Source organism: Nothoprocta perdicaria, unplaced genomic scaffold, assembly GCF_003342845.1.
Source record: "Nothoprocta perdicaria isolate Ctin4 unplaced genomic scaffold, notPer1 scaffold_167, whole genome shotgun sequence".
NCBI classification, from domain to species: Eukaryota; Metazoa; Chordata; class Aves; order Tinamiformes; family Tinamidae; genus Nothoprocta; species Nothoprocta perdicaria.
The window spans coordinates 845,538-864,540 of record NW_020454838.1 but is presented as its reverse complement, the minus strand read 5'-3'; the positions used below and the strand labels follow the sequence as shown (position 1 = coordinate 864,540).

The 19,003-nt window shown below is 42.1% G+C and overlaps 1 protein-coding gene across 2 annotated transcripts in view; it reads right to left on the bottom strand.

Moving 5' to 3' along the window:
* The window catches only part of SOX5 (SRY-box 5), a 271,463-nt gene that overhangs the window by 31,329 nt on the left and 221,131 nt on the right, over positions 1 to 19,003 (bottom strand). The gene's annotated exons all lie outside the window — the stretch shown is intronic.

The window sequence follows — 19,003 nt, the reverse complement described above, 5'->3', positions numbered from 1 at the left end:
TGTTATTAAAAAAAAGAAAAAAAAAAGGCTGTTGGCACAATACCACCCAAGCGAAGACAGTTGTTTTCAGTTCACATGAAGTTCTAAACCTGCAAGGTTTTATGATATATATTAAGATCAAATGTGATACCGCCTTGTCATGCCACTTTGGAACTGAGATGGCCAGTGGGCTGGAAAATGAGCACGATAGGATTAGAGAACATTCTCTATTTGCATTTTTTTATGTAAGGATTGTCCCTGAAGAAATTATTCTCATCATAAGATATATGTTTCTGTTAATGAAAATTTTAAAAAGTCATTTTACTGTTCTGTTCTATTGTTTTGTTTTAAGCTTTAGAAAGGTGAACTAAGTAGGAGCTAGAAAGATATTTTTACTTAAAAATTCAATAGCTCTCTACTTCCCAGCTGGGCAAGTATGCTTTGGGTTTTTGGGGTTTGTTTTGTTTTGACTTCTGTTTTCCTCCGAAAAAAGCTCAGGATTGCAAGCACAAAAATATCATAAGAAATACACTTCTCTTGCAGCAGAACAAGAAAGCAAGAARGGTCTCCCATTTCCTTCTACAAAATTGGAAAAGATGGCCTGGATAATTCTGTAAAACTCTCTAGATTTTTTCATCTTTTTCTGAGCAGGACTTCAAAATTTCAATAATTATTACCACACAAAACCAGAAAATTTTGATCATTTCTCTTTTAAAAGGTAATTGGAATTACCCATAAACCTGGCTTCATTATTCACACATTGCTATGAAATACATTAAAATTCTACGTTATCTTTTGTTTGATCATCATAAAAATAGAAAAACAGAAAAAGGAAACATACATTTCAGAAAAGGGGATACTTTAGAAACAATATAATAATAATTTTAACTTAAAGTAGTCCGAAACAATGCATGTGGTATTAGAGTCAAGGCCCACATATTAGCTTAGCTTTCCTCTGACACTTTAATTTGGGAAACTCATCCTTTACCTAAAGCGAATGTTGTTCCATTGAGCAATTTTGTTTCAGCTATAGCCACAGAAGAAGTTGATTCTGATCTTCCTAAGTGGTACGTAGGTTCAGCTCTATAGAGCTATTTCTGAGTTACAGCAATGCAAAGCAGACTGGAATTAGATTCATAATGTTGGAGTGTTTTACAGTTACTACTAAACTATCAGTAACTACTATCGTATAATACTGATTCTTTTCCACAGAGGGTGTTGTGCTCTAGCACAGAAGGAATTTTATGGCTGCCTATTGTACATGGAAGTACGATGTAGATAAAGGAATGTCTCAAACCACCAAATTTGCTTATGTTTCTGCAAACATAATGTTTATGCATTGGCRTATAGCTTTTCAATTACCTTAAACAAGCAGCTAAGCTTTATCTCATGCTTTGAACTAAGCACTTTGATTGCATTTGATTATTTTTATGCTTTTGTTATAGCCATAGCTAAAAATAAAGCTGAGTAAACAAATCAATCAGGAAAGCAGTGGACAAAACTGCCCTCTTAAAAGTGATAGTTCAGCTCTCCTTGGCAATTTTTGCATAACAATAAAGGGTGTAGGCAGGGAATCAATGGATAAACCATTGGATAAACCTGTCTTAGGAGTCTATATTGCATTGTCACAAGTGACTTAGGCATTTGGAAGGCAGAGATCTGCTTTGTTGGTTTGAGGCAGCAGACTGAAGCCTCTGGGCGATGCAGGTGTTCCAAAACTCATCCCAGTTCAACAAGCAACTGATGTTTTGAGAGGCTATTCTTTCCCTTGCGCAAGCACAAATTCATCTGAGTTGGCATAAGATAGACCTATGTATTAGCCAAATGGAAGGGGGCTTGCCCTGCTGTTCCATTATTCCAATTAAGACATTCCAGAGTGGTGCAGGAAGAAATGGCTTGCACAGAAACATAACTTCAGACTCATCAACAACCCATCCAAACGCAGCAAGTTGTCTATTTAGAAGAAGCAATGTGAACCTGCCTCCAAACCTGTGTACGTTCAACTGAAGCTCAGATCCCAATCTGTCTCCTAGAGTTAGAAGTTTTTTCAGCCTTGTCTTTTCTGGGACAATCAAAGCACTTGTTCTATCCTGTCCCTAGAAAGTTTATTTTTCTTTCCTTCCCTCACTCCTCCCTTTCCTCAATCAATTTTTCCATTCTTTTTTTTTTTTTCTCCTTTTTTTTTCTTTTTTTTTAATCTATCCTGGTGTGAAGGCAAGGTTTTGTGCTAATCCAGCATGCAACAGGTTTTGGGTCTTTCGGGTCTCCTTGAACCCAAGTTAGAAATAGGGGAAGTGGCCTTTCCATCCTAGGCATCCAGTGATGCAGCTGCCCCTGCTGTAACTATTCTTGGTAGTTAAGAATGCTCTTCTTCATTCAAGTCAGTGCAGCCTTCTMCGGAGCCAAGAAGCATAAGGCCTTGTGGAAATAATAGAAGGTGACAGTTCCAGAGCTGATAAATGTCATCCCAGATTGCCTCTTCATTCACTTTCCTTGCATGTTCAGGCTAATGGTAAATTAATCGCAGGTCACACAAGCTTGGTTCTTACAAAGGAGAATAAGTAAACAATTTTAAGCAGCTCTATGTATTTATAAAATGATATTACTTCATCATTTAGTCTTCATAACATTTTAACTTCTGTTGTTTCAAAGAGCATTTTCACATCCACTTTGAAACACAAGTACATYAAAGACTCAGAGAGTTTAGAAATTCTCTTCTAGATTCGGAGCTGAGAAGAATTTCAGTCATCCCCTTTAACACAACAGAAATGCACTGATTTATCCCACAGGAGTATAAAATTACCTGGCTGAACCTGAACTACCTAAAAAAACTACCTACAGTTGGGTTAAAAGTGAACAGCACCGTCAGGATCTCCATGCCTACACTCAGTGAGACATTTTATCCTTTTCTCTTCATGCAAACACAAATTTGAAATCTCTCTGGATGAGTTTCTATGCTGTGCCATTCCAGTCGAAACCAAGGCGGACTGCACTGCCTTCATTATTCATTTGCACCTGCGTAACCAAGAGGAGCATTTTGTGTTGGCCTACCTTTGTTTTTACTGTAACTTCCTCAAGCTAACATTCTTCCAGCTAGGGCGAATAAGAGCAATAATTAAAAAATCATATGTAGCTTGTTCACTCCAGRTTGCTTGCATCTTTAAACAGCTGGAAGAGACTTTTTATTTTATACAGTGGGGTTGTGGAATCTAGAAMAACTCCCTGAACTTGCTTTTTATTAAAGGAAGCCCAGTATTGATTGGTCTCTGCCTTTTCTTGACATGCAGATTTATTCTAAGATGCTATCGATAAGAACAAGTCAGTATTTTTTAAGAGTTAAACAAAGTCAACCATTTATTTATATATCAGCCCAAATGATTATTGCTTAGAGCAGAGGACATTAAGACCCACAAGGCTTGTAATAATATAAACACAGATGTGATGAAAGTAAAATATGATCTCGATTAAAGGTTATGCAATGTTTCCTTTAAAAAGTAGCATATTTGTCTAACAAAACAAAATATAGACAAAAAAAAATAAATGTGGAGAGTAAAGCATAAGCAAAAACACATGATGGAGGGCTAATAAAATGAAGTGCAYGCCGTGAAGCACTGGTGCAGAGGCTCCGGTCCCCTGCATCACAGCGGCAGCAGGATCGYTGCTATTTTCAGCCGAGCCGGTGCTTTGCTTCCCAGGAACGGGAAGTCTATCAGTCTATCATTAGCCACAACGCTGGAGCTCAGGGTCCTTGATTTGATCTAGGGGTCTTTTCAGGTGATCTCTAGATCAGAGAGGGGAGAAAATAGGAGAACCCTCCATCCACGCCAGCATTGGAGGGTAAAAAGACAGCAAGAAAGACGAGATTCAAGAGTGGAATTTTGTAGTTTCATTACACCTGGGTTTGTACAGCTTTGAGCTTTCATATTTAAGCACCATATTTAAGACATGGGAAATCCTCAAATGGAAGGCTCTGTAAGTGCCTCACAAACAATCTTTAAGCAGAAATGCTGCTGGCACTTTGAGTGTGTATCACACTGCTTTTATAAGGTTTGTATGGTCCTTGGAAAATGTAAAATGCTAGGTAAACACAAAGTGCTTACTAACACATAATGAAAAGAATGAAACAGAGTGAAAAGAAAAAAAAAAAAACTTGATCAAGGTCATAGAGTGAAGCAGTGCAGAATTTCAGATGGACATAGGAATTTTGCCTCTCTCATGAGTATTAGTTGGTTGAAATGTTGTCTTTTCTAGTTCAGATCAAGCTGCCTCTATTTATTCCCTTCTAAGACAAAAGGTTCACTTCTGCCTGAAAATGGAGAAAGAAGAGTCTGGAATCTGATTTTGACGATCTTTCTAAATTGAGTATTAAAAATGGCACTTCTTCAACACCAAGAGCTGAACGAAAAAATGATAGCTCAGATGCAGGAACCAGAGAGCGGAAACAAGTGCTGGTGGGGAGAAGAACTCAGATGATTTAGTTGGATTTYAAATCTAGCTTCTTTTGACATATTAAACAGATTAGTTTAGTATTAAAAACACAATTCCTGAATTATCGCACTGTAATTTAAACCCAAGCTCYGCATCCCACTGTGGCACACACTGAAGGTCCAGCTTGCGCAGTTTATTACGAAATCACGAACTACGTTGTGTGCATCATCTCACTGGCAATATAAATGTGCTTAAATGACCTGGCATAAGCACAGCCTAGCATGCTTTACTAAAGAGGCTTTTCCTGACCTCTGGGAACGCATTTGCCACGTATTGCTGCCTATTTAAATGACCTTGACAGTACAAATTGCAGCCAAACGAGTTAGAAACAGGAAGCAGGAGAGGGGGTTACRAGAAGAATGCTGCTGCCGCCCCTCCAGCAAGGCGGCCTCCTTCCCCCCACCCCGTTCCTGTTTCATGGAGATCTTCATTTCACCAGAAATGCAAAATACGGAGCCCTGGCTGCCGTGTCTGGGCCGGAGACAATGGCGCTATTGTTGTGCCCGGAACAATGCGGCCAGTCAGCGCCTTGCCCAGCCGCTCTCGGCGCATCCACCACGGCCTAACCAAAATCCAGGAGAAGCCGAGGTACAAAGRCTCCTATGGGGATAAAGCCCAGCACCTCGTGCACCAGGGCTGCCCAGCGCTCYCCCTGCTCGGGAGCCGCTCGCGGGGAAATTATCAGTAGCGATAACAAGAAGCCGAGAGGTAAAGGCAGTTGTGAAACATGTTGTATAAATGAGTCATGCTGCTGATATTATCCTCGCTGATGAAATAATTGTATTAAATTAAGCAGGGATGTTCACATGACAGGATGGGTGAATTAGATAATGCTCATCTACAGCTGCACCTCCTCCTGACGCGTTCTCAAGTTTTGATTAAGAATAATGTGTCCCTTCCTGCAAAGGTGGAAATTTCTCTGACTACGCAGAAAGAAAGAGATGGAGACATATAAACAGCCATAATCTCAGCAATGATATGATAATACAAACAGCAGAATTATTCTTCAGGTTCACAGAAGTCACTTTATTCTACTGTATCTTTGCCTGTGAGTTGCAGCAAAAAAAAGAATATGAAAGGCAAGAGCAGACTCCTATCAGAAAGGCAAAGCAAATGCACTCGGGATAAGGCAGAAGGCAAGTATTAGAAAGGACTGCTTTCTTTTCTGGCCTGCAAAGTGCACTGACTTTTCATTCTGCACTATCTGCTGAAACACCTCAGTCCAAATTTCTAATTACACTTAGAGCAGATTTTGCTCTGGTGCTGCTTTGCTCAGCTTCTTTTCCCTGTATGTGTTGCTGTGAGGAGCTGCACACTTTAGCAACTTAAAGCGAGTTACCCAAAGTTAGTGCTTCTGGTCTGTGCTGATATTCCCCAAATATGAAGATCACCCTCCAATCATGGGAGTCAAAAGAAAGGAAGATAATGAGCAGCCCCACATGTGTGCAAACATGATGTTTCTGTTCTCTCACTAGCTTCTTTTAGGACACTAAAGCGATGCAGCAACACGCGAGCTTAATACATTCTGGTTTTTAGTATGAGGGACAGAGAGTCTTTTTCCAGTCTTTTTTACAACACCGGGGGTTCTTGATGAGGACGTTCCCCAGGGACTTTGTCCCTAACTTCTTCCCCTTTCATTTTTCTTTGCTGGAAGCCTAGCTGCAGGGAACAGGCCTGTAGCTACAGAGACTAATTTGCTGCCCTGGAAACCCCAAGCTTTGATTTTGTTTAGCACAGACGTTGTCACAGGAAAATCAGAAGCRGCCAGGTTGCTTTCCATTTGCATCTGTCCTTGTTGTTTCTACAAGTTTTACACAAGTTTCACAAACAGATGTAGGAGGAACAGAAGAGGACCATGCAAAATGACCTGTGTGTAAAGAGGGCAGGCCCCAGGAGCTGTATGCTTTCCCCCTGGGAACGTTCTTCTGCCTGTGTAGCACCCACTCTCTTGGTATCACTCTATTTTTAGAGCTGTAAAATACATCTGCAGAAGTAACAGAGGACCAAGCATATGGTCAAGCATCACTTGAGTCTTCCAGCTCGCTCAGTTGTGGAACGACATGGGATATTTCAGCTGGCGAGCATCCTCGAAACAGCGTTTGTGGAGGGCTTCTCTCCACAAAACTCCTCTGAGGAGTCTCCACCCAACGATGATCCAGGGCAAGACCATTAACTTGGTGCAGCCACTGATGGGAATTCTGCAGCAAAACTGCAAAAGCGACTCTTGAACTCTTGAATCTCTTCAGGAAATGCAAGTGCCGTACTGGGACCTAGCCCTTCTGGGTCTCATGGAGCAGAAGGCAGCCTGTTTGGCAAACAGGCTACATCAAGGCCTACAACTTAGCAAAATGAGCAAACTGGTATGTGTTTACTCAAAATTCATCTATTTGGATTCTAAAATTCCTCAGAGAAGCATCCTCCAAACCACACTTCCAGCTTCTGGCTGGCTCTGGACTGCCAAAACGCCCACTACCCTTGCAAAGTCTCCTGGTACCCTCCACAGGCAAACAGCACAATGGGCTTGAGGAAAGCTGCCCGTGTCATATATCCATGCTATTTTTTCCCTTGATCATGAGTTTTCAGYCTCACTAACCTTTAGGAAAACCTGAGGACTTGCGGAAGCTTTTCCCAAATCAGACCTAAACTTCCAGCAGGCATTTTCATCCATACAAAATGTAACTTACTCCTATTGTCCTTATTTTGCGGTCTGCATTTGCCCTTCCATCAGGCTGAAACAAGCAGAACTGAGCGTTGCTTGTTTGCTTGCTTAGTATCTCATACGTGGGTTGGCAGGCACAATTTGCAACATGAGGCAGAGTGGCAGGAACAAAGTCCTTTCAGCAGTTGGTTGCCCCTCATAATGAGAAAGCCACTTCTCACGCTGCATGTCTGAGTGCGCAAAAATGTAACCCTGCAGCCCCCTTTACAAAAACAACCAAAAAACCCCAAACACTTTTGTGAAGCTTTTTTGAACAAATCCTACCAGGTTAGGCCTAAACTCGAAGGATGTATTTGGGTAAATATGCACGAGCCCGTGCTGAAAGACTGGCCTCTTGGGACTTTGCTAGGCCACGCTTTGTGCCAGACTTGAGCCCTTTTGTTAGCTTTTAACATCTAATAATTATTGTTCAACTGTACATCCCACATCAGCACTGCACCTATTTATTTGGTAGAATACTATTAACRAAGTGCCTCTAAAGGCACAAGTCAGCTGGAAGAGTGACTTAGGCACAGGTCAGCAGGGACTAATGCAGATACACAGATCTGCAGGGGATGCCAGCAACCAATTTTTCATGCTKTTAATCATGCAAATTGATATGCAACAAGTTGAAAAAAAAAACCACATTAGAGAGGATCACAAAATTGAGGGGGGCAAGGAGGGAAAAGACATCTTCCTTGAGAGAATGTTTCTTCCAAACAGCCGCCGCCACTGAAATACATGGCAAATAATAAAGTGTGAGAAGGAAAAAAAAAAAAAGTCACTTCTCCAGTTCTTCAGAGGAATATTAATTAAAACTCATAATTATCCCTACAGCTTTAGCCTTTTTTTTTCAAACAAACAGGAAGAAAAGTGGATAAATGAGTTGCCTAATYTCACACAGTGAGCAAAATAGCTGCATCAGGAAAAAGGACGGAGCCATTGCCACTCTCACTCAGACCTAGGAGCTGTTTGGGTACTCAAATGCATCTCCCCAAATGCATCTCCAGCTGCTTCCAGAGAAGCTGCACGACAAAGTAGGTGGCTGTGTCATGGACATGGTCTGAACTTGCGTTGAGTAGAAACTGAGGGGTCCCATAGCAAACCTGATGGAGAAGTGGAGCTAGAGCTTTAGGCCGGGTTTGGGCCCCAGAAGAACTTGGAGCCACTGCTCTCCAGCAGAGATGAACGGCAATGGAAACAGCAAAACCTGAAAGGACTCGGGAGGGCTTGGAAGGAATTAGCGCAAGGACCTGCAGAGCCGAGCAGTGCTGCAGACACGTGCATCTCAACTGAGCGGCAGGACGGCAGAAGCGCCGCGGATCAAGGCCGCCCAGCTCCGCTCCGCGGTGGATGACACCTTCGCTGGGAGCACCCGGCCACCTCTAACCCCACACCTGCAAGAGGAATTAATTTCAAAAAGAACACRCAGCAAAGCGCACCGGATCCAAACAAATCAGCAGCAGCTCCCTCCTCCTTCCCCCTTCCACCGGGCACGGGTAGCAGCAAAGCTGCACGGACTGGGAGATTCAAGGAGGGGGGGGGGAAAAAAGACAAAGCAAAACCAAAAAAAAACCCTAAAAAAACCAGCTGTTGAAAACTTGAGAAGAAGCAAGTCAAAAGAGCTTGAAAGAAAAGAGATTTCAAACAGCTTGGACAACTGAGTGGACTAAGAAATTCCTTTTCAAAAGCCACCTGTGTTTCCTCTGACTCTGGGTATCTCAGCGCAGTCGAGGTTTATTTTTCACTTACAGAGGCAGCTACATGTGCAGTAAAACAAGTAGGTAGTGCAGAGATAAAATGCACTAGTTTTATTTATAGATATATACAGGCTGCATGAAAAGTGTCAAAATATGTTTTGTAACTGTAGATATGACCTGCCTGACAATTTGTTTTTCAAACTAATAGCTTTTCAAAGGGAAACTATCAACACAAAACTCATCCTTCTTTAATGCTTGCGTGCTATTAGCGACATCCCAGATCACTGAAAAACCAAACTGATCTTTTCAACTCTGTCTCAGTGTATGTTTTTTCATTCCACCTCATTTTAGCAGTAGGACCAGATCTGACCAGCAGCTCCAGGACCTGGGGGGCAGCAAAGGAAGGGTCTGAGTGTTTAAAACAAACACACGCTGCATCTTTGTGCACATGGAAAAACAATAAAATAAAAAAAAAAAATAGTTGAATTTTTTACTTCATCCATAGCTAGATGCCATAGCCAGGGGCTAACTGCTTCAGATTATACCTGCTGGCAAGGGCTTATACTGCATTTGTGCCGTATTTACTGCTGATTCCTGGGGTCATGCGTGGACGCCCTGAGAGAGTTGGGTTCATTTCTACCTTTTGCAACAAACATCCCTTGCGTGAGTTACTCACCAGCTAATGCTCCTCTGCACATGGTCACTGCCATCTCTGCAAAGCTGTTTTAAAATATTACCAAATATGAATGTCAGTGCTTTGCACTAGTACAAATGACTGTAGGATGTAAAAAGAAAGAATRTCTTTCACTCTAATTCTCTGCTTATGGAGAAAATACCACCTCTTGTCTATGAAAAGGGTTTCTTCTATGCGAAGTGTATGACATGTATGCATCACATATATGTTCACTTAACTGCCTGAGGACCCCACTCTTCAAAGCTTTTTAAGTTTAGCAAGTATTATTGATATTATACTTACATAATTATCCTAACAAGCATATTAATCATAAAAATCATAATTAAAACWGAAATACGCTGTAATTCCATTGCTACTTGCTCCTGTCAGTCCTGAATATAGGTTACAAGCAGAACAGCACAGAAGAAGTATTCAGCCCTCCTTGGTGAATAGACTGCTCAGATCTTATTCCTGATTCACACGAGCAAAAATGAAATCACCACCAGGACCAATATCAGGGCCAAATTGCTGGCAGGCACAATGAACCACTAATTGCTGGATTCATTAGTAAGACTCATAGTTTGTCCCCATGAGATGCTGAACACTTTCAGCTCCTTTTAAAACCTCTCGTCTTAGAAATTAAAATTAACAACTACAAACCAGTATTTCTGCCCCACTGTAGAAACTCAGCAGGAATTTGAAGTCAGATCACAAGAATGCCAAAAATCTATTGTGTAAAATTAGGCAGATTTTTATCTACCATTTTCCTGTTAATTCCATACGTACATGCACACACAATAGATATTCCATGCTGTTCCTCAAGCCTAACCAATCAGTTAAAATAGTTTTTGTAAAGCTGAAAGAAGACAACTGCCTTAAAAAAAAATACCTTTCAAATAGCCCCAGCATCACACTGTTAAGATTGGCCTATTCTTTCCAGACGTAAAACAAATGTCTATTTAAGAACACATCCAATCGCATTTCCATCACTCAGGCAGCACACATCCACCTCCCAGCAGCAAACCCTGTGTGATATGGAGAGAGAGGAGACCTTTAGTCTACCTACAAGCTTCACTAAAGGCAATGAATCCAGCCCTGGCTCATTTCAAGGAGGTTCAGCTGTGTCAAAGGTTACCCACGGGCTATTTCTTGATGATTTATAGCTGATGTCTACAGATCTCCTCTTATTTTAATGATAACCTCAATGGAGACGTTCAGACATTCTTTGTCTTCACAGAATTATACAAGAGGGAAGCTGACATCTTAAAAAAAGATATAATCCTAGAGGCCGACTCGTTATTTCTGAACAGGGCCAGCTCRGGGCAGTTTTTGTATCTTATCCTGGAGAAGGAAGACATCCCTCCCTCCCACATTTCTCCCATACTGAAGCTGCTGTGCTCTGTGACTTATTCTGGGCACAAATCCTACAGCRGTGACTCAATGTATATGTCACCAGTTAATTAGGATCAAGACAAGACACTAGGATACTTGGAAAGCATAAGGTAATTTCAATGCTTCAACCAGTAGTAGCATGCTGGTTATACATACTACTTAACATATATATTTATATAGCCTGTTTTCTTCTGCTTGAGCCCAGAGCCATCTATAAAATGAATCCCAAATGATACCACGTATGGGGTGAACGGTAAGCATTTGGGGGTGAAACACAACACTTTGTAGCAGTGCAGAAAGCGCAGCAGCAAGACAGACGGCATGCACTTGAAATTTAAGATTTCGTGCTGATGAAACTCCAGAGAGCTCTCCAGATCTGAGAGTATTTTTAATGTGGAAATCAGGGTGCATGTGAGATCACTGTGTGTGTGAGGAGGAACTTCCACACTGTGAGGGTGCCAGAGCCCTGGCACAGGCTGCCCAGGGAGGCTGTGGAGTCTCCTTCTCTGGAGGTCTCCAAACCCACCTGGATGCAGCCCTGTGCCCCGTGCTCTGGGTGTCCCTGCTGGAGCAGGGGGGTTGGACGAGATGATCTCTAGAGGTCCCTTCCAACCTCAACCATTCCGTGATTCTGTGAAATATWGTGAGACTTCACAAACACTTATGAAGCCAGGAACAACTTGTTCATATTCTTTGAGCTACCTTCTCCCTCTGGCTGATGAGAACGATGTGCCTGCACTCTTCCTCACACACTGGACCCAATAAAACTTCACTTGTTTCGGGAACCCCCTCCAAGCTCCTACCATATCACATTRTTCAGCTTATGAGCTGAAGTTCTTTGGCAGGACTCACTCTGTGCAGAGAAATTCTCATTCCTAAGGCTGTGAAATTAGGAACTGTAAATCCAGACATGAAATGTAGTGGGCAAACAGTCCTCTGACACCACTTCAACTTCTGCTAGCACAAATGAAATGCTACTTGACACGCATTTCTCCACCAAATGTGTGTGTCAAATTTCCCTGACCCCAGATTAGGCCTGGGCCTTTCATAAAGCACACTGAAAGCACAGCTCATCTGCACACTTGTGATGAATAATAAGCAAACTGCGATGAATTAATTCATCCCAGAGTTTTAATTGCTGACTCATGGTTTTCAGTGGCCATCAGAAGCCCGCCTAGGAATATCCAGAAAGGCAACAAGATAGTTTCAGGGAAGACTGAGAATATTGGAGACAGGCGCAAAGGGGAGTCATTCCGATCTGCAAGTGAAGCAGAAAAAACAAGAGTTTAGACTCGAAGTATTCAAGATTTTACTGAGGCAACCAACAGCTAAATTCAAAACATATTAACTCGCAGCTGTAAACTGAAGTCTATGCAGCTCTTAGCATCGCCACAAATGAAAATATTCACTGACCTGGAATGACTGCAGCCCTGAGAGAGCTACCTTTAGAAAGAGAGAAAATCACAAGAATCTGACATTAATAAAAGTATTCTCCAGAACTGTGATAATCATGTTGTCTCCCTGACGGTCCACGGAATTAAAACTGCTTTAGTAATTCTGTCACTACATTACTCCTTTTTTCTGGTACACTGCTTCAGAGTTTTCTCTGGAGCACTCCGGAGAGGAATAAATGTACCCCTGAAACTCAACTTTAAGGAGCTTTTTGTGCCATTTTTCCCATGGACATGTCACGTTGGGTTGTGTTTGTCACTATGCAACTCCTGTTGGGTTCTGTTAGCTTGAAATCATGTAACACGATGTGGCTGATTCATGACGTGACTTGTCACTGCTTGGCATGTCAGCTCAGAGCCCGTACGAACCCATGTGTTACACTTCCAAACACACATAGCCATTAAAAACACTCCCCATTTTTCAAAAATCCACTAGCAGGTGCTGGCATATCCACTCAAAAAAAGTTCAGGAAACACTAATGACTTATGAAATGCTAAGTTACATTCTTCCAGTCTCCACACGAGCAGAAATTGAGGAGTCTTCTGTCCAGMGTTCCCATAGCAGGCCAGGTCTTCTCCCCCGTGCACTCAGTTCATCAAGATATTGAGCAATCCTTTAACAAAGATGCTTTTTCCTCAACCAGATTCTTTTTCTCAAAGACATCTGTCAGGATATCAACTTATCTTCCCCTGCCTCAAAACAACAAGACAAAAAGTAGCAACTGAAATGAAAGAACCAGAAGCTGAACTGATCATTGGTTAAAAAAACAAAAAAAAAACAAAAAAAGAGTTACATTTGAAATTAATGTACGGCCCAAGGTACACAATCAGGATCAAAATTGTCTAACTGGTTTCATATATGAATCCTTGTTTAATAATGTCAGAAAACAAAATGATTTGCTGCCTCAGTTTGGCTGCCACTTAATTTCTACCCTCTCTGGATATTCTCAAAGCAGTTTTACCAGGCCAAAAAAAGGTAACTGCTGAACAATGTTTATGCCTTTGCAGGATTGCAAACATGGAGTCTTCTTTGATTTGTCTCTGAAAATTAAAGCTACTTGATTAAAATAATAAGTCTTAGGTTCATTTGATTTGTTAGCTGCCCTCTAAGTCTTTGACATACATTTATACCTGTCTCTACCTTTCAGACACAATGGCCAGAAACTTTTTGTTTAAATGAGATTGATACACGTTCACATGGCTCCAGCAGCTGCAATTTGTAATGTATGCCACACAACATATGCAAAATTCTCAGAAACTTCAGTGCAATGTTTGCCAAACATTTAATATCATTCTAGGGTCTATACTGATCTATAAGAAATTGTCTCTCTGAAATCTAAAATAAAATAGATTCCTTCTCCATTCTGCTGCTAATGTTGCTTCAACTATTCACAGCTACCAAGGATTACAGATTAAAATGTTTCAGATTAAAAAAGAAGGAAAAAAAAAGGAGTTTGTAGAGCTTCCTTGTTGAATGCTAATCATGCACCAATGGGTACAGTAATACTGCAAATGAGATTTCTTTGATGCTTAGTTTAAATTGCATTCTGTCTGAACGTGTCAAGAGCTGCTAATTTCAAATCTAGCCTGTAACATGTGGAAGAAATCACTCTCAGCAGACAACGCAGGCAGCTTCTGGAAGCTACCAGACCGATCATGTTAAAATTTGATACAAACAGCTCAGAAATTTACTTTCTGTGTTGAGAAGTGCTATGTTTAGTGGCAGGTAGGTACACTACAGTCCTGTGGACGTGCCTGCCAYGGCAGCCTATGGACTCTACTGTCATTATAGAGCTATAGTACCTAAACATTTGGACCTGAACTTGTTGTGAAAGGGAAGAATCAGTGCCTAAATTGAGGCATCTGGCTTCCCTATAAAAGAATCTTGTAGAATTAGAATCTTTTGCTCCACTTCAGGCTGTCTCCTACTTCATGAGGGCAGTACATTGCACAAGCSTGTGTTCCTGGAATAAACATATTCCTTGACTTGGAGTGTCTAACAGCTTGGAGGGTCTAGAAAATAAATCTCTGGAATAAAAGACAGATGAACTTTACTTGAAAGGAATTTCATATCAAGAGGGAAACTAGAAATTATTGCAATACTAGGGCAACTGGCTGTTTCTGTGGTCTACGTTTAAACTTGGAGCTGGTATTGGTCCTTCATCTTTTCAGTGCTGTGAAAGATGTTCTGATATTTGGCAGCCCCCCACGAAAAAGGCTGACTTCCTCTCAAGCTGAACTTCACATATGAACATCTGCTCATGGTTGGTGTCCTTTCTGCAGGAGAAACAATCTCTCCTAAGTATTTTCCAACTATCCCCCCCCAAAACAAGTCCACATGAAAGGTGAGGGTGACAAGAAYATCAGCAACCAGGAAAATCAAATGTTTACTGGTGCAGCTCCAGATTTCATGCTGTCAGTCCTAGACACTTTCACGGCTACCTTGGGACTGAGTACATCAGCACAAYAGCTATCTTATGGACACTGAAAAAAACATCCCATGAGAACATGAGAGTGTTTTCTTGCTTGGGGTTCCCTAGGTCTCCTTTGAAGTGCTGCTCTTCCTTATTGAAATTCCTTCCTCCAAGTGTCACTAGGTGGGCAGATCCACCATAAGGCCTCTAGAGAAATAAGTGCCTAAATATTTCTAAGCAACAAAACAAGACATATAACTGAACCAAACTGTCAGGTCCCAACATTCCTGAATGCTGAGGGAACCTGAAACGGGATCTGATTTCAGTGGCTGCCTCCTGAAAATAATAGTGCATGGTGTAATGTCTCGGCCCGCAGTGTCACTGTGAAGCCAGCGTTAACCAGCAAGGATGAAAACTACTCCCTGTCTGCCCGAGCTCCTCCCTTCCACCCCAAACCTTTCCCACTTAGGAAACTATGTGGATCGTGGGATGGTTCACACAAGGTAAGCAAGGCCCTTGCAGGAAGCACAGACTGCTTCTTAATCACCACCCCTTTGTTTTACATCCCTGTTGTTCCCTGCCTGCTCTCCGAGGCCCTCTCTGCCAGAAACGCAGTGGTCTTGCTTCATTTGTGGGGCTCGCTTTTGTTTGGCGAACCACAGATTTCAGAGGGCTTTTGTTCCTCTTTTCTCTTTGTTACCGTTTCTTCTGAGTTTTTGTTACGAAAAGCACTGGCTGGGCCTTGCAAGGGCTGGCAGCTCTGCCTGGGAGAGCGGCTCCTGCCAGAGAGACGCGGTATCGGGGAACAGAACTGCAGCAAGTTACTCTCAAAGAGCATCCCGGGGGCCCGGCCCTGCCTTTAATGTAGTTGTGGGAAGGTGGGGAGGCACGGAAAGCAGCAGGAATGCTGTGCTAGTCCCTCCTGTTGCCGCTGCTGCTGTTGTTCAGATGCTGTTATTAACACTGTTTTTATTGTTCAGAACTCAGTTCCTATTTTAAAAAAATCATCTCGAGAAGTTCCATTAACACACACCATTTCACTGCGCTCAGGCAAGCCGTGTGAAAAGTCACTGTTTATTCGCTTGGCTGTCATGTGAAGGGAGGAGAGCAAAGAAGAGAAAAGGAGGCTCCAAGATCCCATCCCGCTCCACATTCTGCTCTTTGGGAGTTGGAACATAGGGCAGCAAGGAAAAAAAGGCTGCCAGGTRAAGAGACAATTAGCTACAAGCTATCTATTTAAGAATGAACACAGATCTTAAAGAAGTACCAGGTAGGATATAGGACAGACAASGTCTCCATTTATAGTTCCCTATATATTATTGCCTCCATACTATCACCTCTTAACTGTTTCACAGCTATTTCTTACCTGTTAAATGGACTGACAAGGGGACAGGGAAATGCAAGTGCTGAATAATCTTTGAATGCACTGATTTATAATCATAGAATCACAGAATCCTTAAGGTTGGAAGGGACCTTTCGAGATCACCTAGTAATAACATTTTAGGTCTAACTGCTGCTCTGGTGCTGAAAAGTTTACTGGATTCATTTGCAATGATTTTTAAATCAAAGGCATATAAAAATTTCTGTCCAGCCCAGAAATTCCCCAAACCTGAAATGCAAGTCTTGGAGACAAACCTACGGTAAACACAGCAACCTCCTACCAGGAATGCTGTGTCTTGCATTACTTTTGGGAAACCCTCCACTCTTAAATACCCCAGTCCTCCGCTGACAGTAAAGATACCTTAATTCCCTCCTGCCTGGAAATGCATTCAGCAGCTGCCGAGCTCTTTGATCAATAAAAAGGACAATAATTGCCATTGGGATACAAAGTCGCATGGACAATGTGCTAGTTTTGCACAGCACCTTTTTCTCTTCTCTAGCACTTCACAGACAAGAAAAAAAGAGTTTGGCCCCATCCAGGACATGCAGTCACACCATTTCATCAGCTGTACACTGCCAAGATCAGTCCTCTTTATCATACAACAGGCCTCTTTATAGCTGAAGCACTTTGCAGTGCCATGCAGAACAGTCAGCTCACATCTCCAAAAATATTTGATAGCATTACATAATTAAAAGAGTGTTACAAAGGGGAAACACTGATGTCCTTTTACATATGAACAGCAACGTAGCCATCATCTGCAGAGTTCAAATTAATTACTTTCCTGTAACATGTTCAATCATGAAAAACTGGGTGTTCAGAAAAGGAAACTCTAAGGATAAAAGCAATCTATATGACCTCTGGAATAGTCGTAGCTTGAGGGGGCAAGCAAACTGCTGCAGGTATGCGTGTAACGGAGCTTAACATTTTCCCCCAACATAAATTTTCGCATTCTSTGCTAGCATACGGGAGAGAAAGGTGAAGAAAGAGGAGACAAAGACCCCCAAACAGCTGGGTTGCTTAGGGTGGTCATCTAAAATGAAGTTCAAGTCAACAATTTGCCTGTAGTACAATCAGAAATATCATTTAAATGAGTGTCCTTGTTACAGAGTCATCCTGGGTTATCTCTCCTTCCCTTTGGATGTTTTTGTTATTTCTTTTTTAATTTTTTAATTACCATATTTTTAATCTGAGTCAAGAAAGCTTTCCTGCTGAAACTGGTAAATACATTCCCATCACCAGTTTTGACAGGGACAGCACATTCTCAATTTATAAGCACTTCAATTTATAAGTAAATAATTCTCCTTCGTTTCTTCTAAATAGGGAAACCTTTGGTTGTGTTCAAGTTAATATTCCCATATCCAAAGTTTCCTTCTTTTCACCATGTCCCTACATTCAGATGTCATTGACAGTAAAGTCTACAGTGAGTCAGCGGTAGTTTCCCACTGGGATTCCATTACTGGGAAGAGAGCAGGGTCCCTTCCTACCCTACCCTGGGCAGGACACGGCTGGTGCATATGGCAGCAACCGCAACACTGCCAGCTGATACTCTGCAAATACAGAAGAAGCCCCCAAGGAGAATGTTTGGCTTTATTATGGCCAGTCTGCGCTGTATCAGAGGGACAAGCTCTAAGCCTCTAAAAGGAGATTCTGCTGCTGACTATAAGCAACAAGAAAGATGTTCAGTCCAGTCTTTACTCTGGTGACCAGAGGACCAGATAACGCGAAAATAAAAGCATCATCTTTGGTTACAGATTCACGCTGATATTTGTCTGGATAGCGCAGTTGAGGAGAATCTGATTGTGTCTTTCCAAGCGCTTAGTGCTGTTTCTGGCTTGTCTGAAGCACATTTCCTTTCCTTGTCACAACTCCCAGGTGCTACTGCTGAGCAAATAGTAACATCACTGCCAGAAGTATTTGAAAAGAACAAAAAAATTGATTTGGACAATCTGTATGCCAYTGCCATTGATGGAGACACAACTGTGAGTAGGGTTAGGGCCGAGGTCGTAGCAAGGTTAGAAGAAAAGTGCTCAGGAATTCTCTCCTGTCACATTTCACACTGAATTGCTCTTGTTTCTCAGCAGATGCTACAGACAACGCGCTGCTCTCCATCAAATCCTAGGAATCGTTTAGCTACGTTTACAAGCTACACTGAAAATTTACTCCAGAATCACTGTATTTGAAAGATTACATAGGAAGGGATAAGACCTTGTGACACCCACGCACACTAGATGTCCTATTTATATGTGCAGCAAAAGGCAAGGAACATGGCCAGGAATGAACTGGACCTGTTCACTGCTGAGGGTGGTGCTGCTGTCCTTGCTCAACAGGCAGATGCACCTCACCTGAGGTCAGTGAGAGTTGTACCTGTTTGTAAGAATCCTACCCCCATGGCAAGGGTCGCTGCCCAGACATACATAATTTTTTTAGCAGGTTACTTCTGTTCTCCCCCGTGTGCCAGTGTGCAAGAAAGAAGCTTGAAGTTACTCGTGGGACTGGCTGCTGGGTTGTTCTGCCTAGTCCCTATCTTCATCTGTGCCTAGTCCTCTCCTCCTGGCTTGGGAGCACGTAACCCCCTTAGCACCCATCTGAGCAGCATGCAAGTATTTACAGCATCAAGGGCAAAATGTGCTTAAGACAGGCTTTGGAAATCCAGCACAATTTGGCAAACTGAAGATAGTTGCCTTTCAAATGGGTTGTGGAGGAGGCCTTGGTAAATTTGAATGGTATGATTAGCATACCGGCTGTTTTTAAAACTGCTCAAGAAGAAGCTGTGTTAAAATCCATTTCCGCAAGACACACGCATTTGCTTTTGGACGGGCTCCACTAG